Here is an 8,378-nt window from a genome sequence, read left to right on the forward strand (position 1 = left end):
TCTGGGCAAATTGTATTTATTTTATACAAGCAGTGGTTTTTATAAATTAGCTATTTCCCTCAAAGCCTTACTATAGATCAATATAAAAGCTTCTACTTTGAAAGAACTCCTGAAATTTGAATAGTACACTTTAATTAATAGCAAAAGAATAAATTAGATCTCCTTTCTTTCCCCATCCTTTTGTTCTCTGTTTCATTCTCTCTAATTCTTTCCTTCCTCTCAGTGTTTTTCTTTTCTTTTTTTTTTTTAAAGATTTTATTTATTTATTCATGAGAGACACAGAGAGGCAGAGACTTAGGGAGAGGGAGAAGCAAGTTTCCTGCGAGGAGCCTGATGTAGGACTCGATCCCAGGACCTCAGGATCACGACCTGAGCTGAAGGCAAATAGTCAACCACTGAGCCACCCAGGTACCCTTGTTTTTCTTTATTTAGTCTTCTCACTCTCCGTGTTTCTATCTTTCTTAGATTATCAGCATAATGTGATATATTTTTCATAAAGAATATCGATATTTTTCTTAGTGTTTATGTAGTTTTGTGGCAGATATTTTTTCCTTATGCATTTTGTGGGGATTTTGCCAACATGTTACACAACGTGTTATACAACAGAGCCAGTAATGGAAAAGTCTTTAAAATGTTTAGTTTCAAGTTATTTTCCCCCATTTTTAATTCTGTAAAAATACAATCCTTGTTTGAAGTACATTCTCTTATATCAGAGTTGTGGATTTTTGGTCCAAGCCAAAATATGAGATCACAAAGGATAATTACATTGGATTATTTGCCAATATTTTTCCACTCACACATACAAAAATATCGTGTATTTTAATGTTATGCCTATTGGCTAAATGATGTAACTCCGTCAGTGTCTGAGAAACAAGATAGGATTAAGTAATATTTTTTGGTATGTTTAAATGTTTTAAACTGAACAGGATCAGAAAAAATGCTTAATGCTGAGTAAAACATTTGAAAGCGAGCCTATACCATTTCCTTGCATCAGAATGGTCACTTAGTATATTAATATGAGAAACAACACAGAAGACGTTTTCCAGTCTTCACTAAATTCAAGAACGCTTAGAATAATGCATTGAAACAATGCTTCTCTGCCCATATTCATCTGAAAACCTGAACAGACATTAACCAGAATCCAAAGTTCAGGGGCAAGATTGTTGAACGATCTCTAATTTTAAAATCTCTGTTTGTAGAAGTAAACCTTTGTTCCCAGTCTGTAAATTATTAAAATGAGCACATAATGAGCTCCCAGGTCTCCTCATTAAATCTTCTTGTACATGCAATGAGCTGTTTCCCGGTGCGTCTCACTCTCCAGCATTTCATTCCTAGAGATGGTACTGGCATTTTTAGATTTATTTGCAAAGGAGACGCAGGGATTCAATGACTGCCAGCACTTATCTTCATGCAAATTACAGGCCAACTGTTCTTCCACATTCTCTGAAAGTTAAAGTTTGAGAACCTCAGTGGAGGGCAGAGTGTTTGCTTTAGGAATTTCTCAAATGTCCATGCCTTTGTTGTCTATATAATTCACTTTGATTTTTGTCTCGAGTTCTCATTTTGCCTGAGGCAGAAAGCTTAGTTTAGTCTTTTCGAAGTAAAAATAAATTCAGTTATTTTTCAGTATTTAATTTTGAAATTTAATTATATTCAGGATGCCCTCCCTCACCCCTTCCCTGATTCAGTCTTTTTTTACTATCCTTTTCCCTGGGTGGATTTTTCAATTTTAGGGGCTTATGCATCTGCCACTGTGGGTGGTGTGAGAGAGGCCTGATCTCACCCGGGTCTTGATTTGTTCACTCCCGAACTGGGTCCTTACTCTCTATATGATTTATTCGATCAGATTCATGGCAAAAGCTGAGTATGATGCTTTCTCAAACAGCAACCTGGGTAGAATGTGGCCTTATCTTGGCATCTATGATTCTTTGAGCCCATTCTTATCACCTCTCTTTTGAGGATGGTCTGTATTGGCCTTATTGGATATGCCTCTTTTCAGCCTAATTTTGGACATCCACAGAGATAACCATGAGTTAGCTTTCAAGGCACATGTGGGGCTTAAAGGAACTTTTAGACTCCCTTCTGCACCCTGCAGGTGGCATATATGTCCTGGGACAGAGTGTACTCCTAAGTAGGCCACACTACCATGTCTAGTTCTTCACCTTTTCCCATCTTCTTCGGGTACAGTAGGCTCCTGACTTTCAGAAATCCCAGGTAGAAACCAGGACACAAGATTTTTTTATTCTTGGTTTCCCACCAACACCCCTGCACCGATCCCCCAGGACATGACTCAGAAGGTGTGAACTAAAAGTAGGGTGACCAAATCTCTGGATGTGCTTGAGAATGAAAGGATTTCCAGGATGCAGGACTTCCAGTTTGAAGACACAGAAAGTCCTGGAGTTGGTTGCTCTGCAAAAAGCATGTCCTTTACAATGTGTGTAACTCTTTTTTCCCCACCAAAGTCTCCTACTTTTTTGCTCAAAAGATTCCTTATCCAATGGGGGCTTGTTCACATAATTTTTTCTCTTCTAAAATGTTTTCTGTCTGGAAAAAGTCTTTATAGCTTAGAAATAAAGAATTGGCATCCAGTTTTCCCCCTTAACCTTTAAAATCACTTGAAGAAATACATACTTTTTTCCGGATGTAGTTATATTTGGGAAGATCAGCAGGAAACCAGGAGGGATAAGGGAAAATACCAACTAATACTTCACATAGCACGTCACCATACTTTTTTTTTTTTTAACTTTATTGAGGTATGTTTTACATATCATAAAATTCATCCATTTCAAGTGTATAATTCAATGGTTTTTAGTGATTTTACCAAGTAGTGTTACCATTCCCATAAAACAGTTCTAGAGCATGTTCCTTTTCCTCAATAAGATCCCTCACGCTTATTTACAGGTCATTCTTTTTCCCACCCTTAGTCCCAGAAAACCACTAATCTACTCTCTATCTCTTTAAATTTGTCATTCCTAGACATTTCATTTAAACAGAATCATATATGATATGTGGTCTTTTTGGGTAGCTTCTTTCATTTAGCATGTTTTGGAGACTCATCTATGATGGGCCACGTGTTGGCAGGTTGTCTTCTTTATTGCTGAATAGTTTTTCATTGTATGGATATACCATATTTTTTTTCCCTACCTACATACTAGTTGACAGATACTTAAATTGTTTCCAAGTTTTGGTTTTTATAAATGATGTTGCTATAAACATTTTTGTGCAAGTCCTTTTGCAGGTATATATTTTCATTTCTCTTGGGTTTTAGGAGTAGAATTACTGAGTGAAATGGTAGTTTCATGTTTAACATTTTGAGAAATGACCAAATTGTTTTCCAAAGTGAATACATTTCTTTATATTTCCATCAGCAATGTAGGAAGGTTCCTGTTTATCCATATCCTTGCCAATGCTTGTTACTGCCTGCCTGATTTATTATAGCTATTTTGGTAGGTGTGATATCTCATTGTGATTTTAATTTCCATTTCCTAAATAATTAATATTATTGAGTATCTTTTCTTGTGGCATTTTTATATTAACCATTCATATATTTTATTTTGTAAATATCTATTCACATGTCTGTCCATTTTTGATTGACTATCTTCTTATTTTTGAGTTATAAGCATTCTTTGTAAATTCTGGGTGTAAGTCCTTCATTAGGTATGTGTTTTGAAAATATTTGCTTCCTATCTATTGCTTACCTTTTCATTTTGTTAATGGTGCCTTTGAAGTACAGAAGGTTTAATCTTTGGTGAGGTCCATTTTAACATTTTTTTCTTTTATGAACCATGCTTTTGGCCTTTGTCTAACAAGGTCTTGAAGATTTTCTTCTATATATTCTTCTAAATGTTTTATTATTTTAACTCCTGCATTCAAACATATGGTCCATTTTGAGTTAATTTTTATGTATGGTCTGAGATGAAGGTCTAAGTCAATCTTTTTGTGTGTGGATATTTAATGGTATCAGCACCATTTGCTGAACAGACTATCCTTCCACTCAATGAATTGCTTTTGCTCCTTTGTAAAGAAATCAGTTGACTAAAATAGAAAGCTTTAGGGGGATCCCTGGGTGGCGCAGTGGTTTGGCGCCTGCCTTTGGCCCAGGGCGCAATCCTGGAGACCCGGGATCGAGTCCCACGTCGGGCTCCCGGTGCATGGAGCCTGCTTGTGTCTCTGCCTCTCTCTCTCTCTCTCTCTCTCTCTCTCTCGCTGTGACTATCACAAATAAATAAAAATTAAAAAAAAATACATTTGAGCTTCTTTCAGCCACTGTATTTAAAAAAAAAAAATAGAAAGCTTTATTTTTGGGCTTTCAATTCTGTTTTCATAATTTGTATAATTACATGTCTATGTATCAGTACTAGACTATCTGATTACTTTATCTTTTATAATAAGTTTTGAAGTTAGGAAGTGAAAGTTCTCCAACTTTGTTCTTATTTTTTTCAAAATTACTTTGACTATTTTAGGTGTTTTGCATTTTAATACAAATTTTAGGATTTGCCAATTTCCTTTTTTTTTTAACGATTTATTTATTTATTTATTTATTTATTTATTTATTTATTTAGGTGGGGGAAGGAAGAGAGAATCTTGGAACAGACTTACAGCTGAGTGTGGAGCCCGGGGTGGGGATTGATCCCACAACCCATGAGATCATGAACTGAGTTGAAACTAAGAGTAGGGAACTTAACCAACTAAGCCACCAGGCACCCCTGATTTTCAATTTCTGGGAGAAAAAAAAAGCCCACCAGTAGTTTTCTTAATTGATACATATTGACATATAATATTGTGTAAATTAGGGGCCCCTGGGTGTGCCTTCAGCTCAGGTCCTGATCCCAGGGTCCTGGGATCAAGTTTCACATGAGGCTCCCCCCAGGGAGCCTGCTTCTCCTTCTACCTATGTTTCTGCCTCTCTCTGTGTGTCTCTCATGAATAAATAAATAAAATCTTTTAAAAATCTATTGTGTAAATTTAAGGTGTGCAACATGTTAATTTGATACATTTATATATTGTAATATGATTGCCATTGTAGTGATAATTAGCATCTCCATCACATTACAGAATTTTGATAGGGATTTTGTTGAACCTATGGATCAGTTTGGGAGATAATTGCCATCTTAACAAGATTGACTCTTCTAATTCATAAACACAGAATGTCTCTATTTATTTAGGTCTTCTTTAGTTTACATCAACCAAGTTTTATAATTTTCAGTGTAAGTTTTGCACTTTTGTAAAACTTATTCTCAAATATTTTATTCTTTTTAGTGTTATTGTAAGTGAAATTATATTCTTAATTTTGTTTGTATATAGAAATGCAATTGATTTTTGTATATTGATCTTCTATCCAGCAATTTTGCTGTACTTTATTTTTAATTAATACAGTTTATTTTATTAATACAGTTTTAAGTTTACAGAAAATTGACCAGAAAGTACAGTTCCCACATACCTCCTCTACCTATTACCTCCTCACCTTTCCTACACAGTTTCCTCTATTATTAACATATTGCATTAGTGTGATACATTTGTTACACTTAATGAGCCATTATTGATGCGTTATTATTAACTAAAGTCCTTCGTTTAATATAGAGTTCACTTTGTGTTGTACACCCTATTTTTTTTAATTGAAATATATCCTTGGCATACAATATTACATTAGTTTCAGGTATCCTATGGGTTTTTACAAATACATCTGTCATTACAGTGTCATACAAATAGTTTTACTCCTCTAAAGTCCCCCATGCTACAGCCTTCTTCCAAATTCCTGGAAGACACTTTTCTTTTTACTATCTCAGTAATTTTGCCTTTTCCAGAATGTTTGCTGTGAATTTGTAAAATTAGTATTTGTTAAGTACAGTCCCAGAGTGTCAAATGGTGAACCTTGGTTCACAAGAGATCACAAAGGAATTCAAATAGAGAAGTGCATTACTTATAGGAAATGGAAGAAGTACACAGCATACCTTGAGGGGTCAGTGGAGTGGTCAAGGCAGCATGCAGGCAGAGAGTAACAGGATCTAGGGTGCATGCCTTTGTTAAGGTCCAGAGGTGGAGTACTTTGGAGTCCCCAGGTTTTGGTCAGATTAGTCAATTCACATCAAAACAGCAGGATTTTGATAAGATACAGGTCTCTTATCTCAGGGGTACACAAGGGGAGAGCTCTGACAGGCAGAAGAGACTTTATTTTAAGGGTTATTGGGGAAGCCCTATCAGGAACTTATAGTCACTTACTTGTGACTCCGCAGACTGTTAACCGGGCATGTGCTTGCATGAAGGGCTAATGTCAGCTAAGGTCCCTGAAGGCCACTTGGCCAAACAAAATGGATGCCAAGGCAGCCATACCGTGGAGTAGCTTACTCCAAATCTCAGCAGTCATATAGTTGGAATCATGCAGTATGTAGTCTTTTTAGATTGGCTTCTTTCACTTAGTAATATTCATTTAAGATTTCTCCATGTCTTCTTTCTTTTAATCACGGATAATATTCCATTGTATTAATATATTACAGTTTATGTCTTCACCTATCGAAGGATATTTTGGTTGTTCCCAAATTATAGTAAGTTATGAATAAAGCTTCGGGTATAGGTTTTTGTGTGGAGGTAAGATTTCAACTCATTTGGGTAAATATCAAGGAGTGCGATTATTGGATCATGTGGTGGGCCAATGTTTAGTTTTTTAAGAAACTGTCAGGCTGTCAAACTATCTTCCAATGGGACTGTACCATTTTTTTGCATTCTTACCAGCAGTGAATGAGAGTTCCTGTTGCCCCATATCCTTACCAGCGTTTAGCGTTGTCAGTGATCTGGATTTTCACCATTTTAAGAGATGTGTAGTGTTGTTTTAATTTGCAATTCCCAAATCACATATGATGTGGAGCATCTTTTCATATGCTTATTGCCATCTGTATGTCTTATTTGATATCTGATCAATTCTTTTCTTACTTTTTAATTGGGTTGTTTTCTTATTGATGAGTTTAAAGAGTACTTTGTATATTTTAGATACAAGTTCCTTATGGGATGTTTTGCAAATACTTTTTCGTTAGCTTAATTTTTGTGAAAGGTGTATAATCTCTGTCTGGATTTTTTTTTTTTTTTTGCATTTGGATGTCTAGTTGTTCCAACATTATTTTTTGAAAAGACTCTATTTTCTCTATTGAATTACTTTTGTTTCTTTGTCAAATATCAGTTGATTATACTTGTGTGGTTCTATTTCTGGACTCTCTATTGTGCTTCTTTGATCTATTTGTCTATCCTTTTGCCAATACCACATAATCTTGATTACTGTAGCTTCTTTCTGTTTTTTTTTTCTGTTTTTGATTTCTAATTTAACTCCATCTGTATGACTTAAATTCTTTTAAGTTTGTTAATACTTATTTTATGGCTTAATATATGATCTATCCTAGAGAATATTCCAAGTGTGGTTGAAAAGAATTTGTATTCTACTGTTAGTGGGTGTTAGATCAAATGGGTTGATGATATTTTTTAAGCTGTATATATACTGGCTGATTTTCTTTCTAGTTTTTCCATCAATTATTGAAAGCAGAATATTGAACTCTACAACCATTGTTGAATTTTGTTTCTACCTCCAATCCTGTCAATTTTAGTTTCGTATACTTTGGACTCAATTGTTAGGTGTTTATAGCTTATAATTATTATTTGTTTTGCTATGTCGATCCTATTATCATTTAAAAATGTCTCTCCTGTCTAGTAGCAAGTTTTTCCTAAAGTCTGGTTTTGTTTTTTTGTTAGTATAGCATCTCCAGCTCTTTTTTGGGTACTATTTGTATTACATGGTTTTTTTTTCCCTATCTTTTTACTTTTAACCTATTTTTTAAAAATTTAAGGTGTCTTTTATAGACTGTATATAATTGGATCATGGGTTTTTTTTCATTAATCCATTTTACCTGTTTCTGCAATTTGGATCAGAGCATTTAGTTATTTACACTTAGTGCACTGCTGATAAAGTAGGATTTATGCCTGCCATTTTGCTGTTTGTTTTCTTTTTTTTTTTTTTTCTTATTTTTTTTTTTAATTTTTATTTATTTATGATAGTCACAGAGAGAGAGAGAGAGAGACACAGGCAGAGGGAGAAGCAGGCTCCATGCACTGGGAGCCTGATGTGGGATTCGATCCCGGGTCTCCAGGATCGCGCCCTGGGCCAAAGGCAGGCGCCAAACCGCTGCGCCACCCAGGGATCCCAATTTTTTTTTTCTTATTTTTTTTTTAATTTTTATTTATTTATGATAGTCACAGAGAGAGAGAGAGAGAGACACAGGCAGAGGGAGAATGCTGTTTGTTTTCTGTATGTCTTTTTTGTCCCTCTGTTCCCCTATTACTTTCTTCTATTATGTTAAATAGATGTTTTACAAAGTACCATTTAAATTCCTTTTTTA

Source organism: Vulpes lagopus, chromosome 9 (assembly GCF_018345385.1).
Source record: "Vulpes lagopus strain Blue_001 chromosome 9, ASM1834538v1, whole genome shotgun sequence".
Lineage (NCBI taxonomy): Eukaryota > Metazoa > Chordata > Mammalia > Carnivora > Canidae > Vulpes > Vulpes lagopus.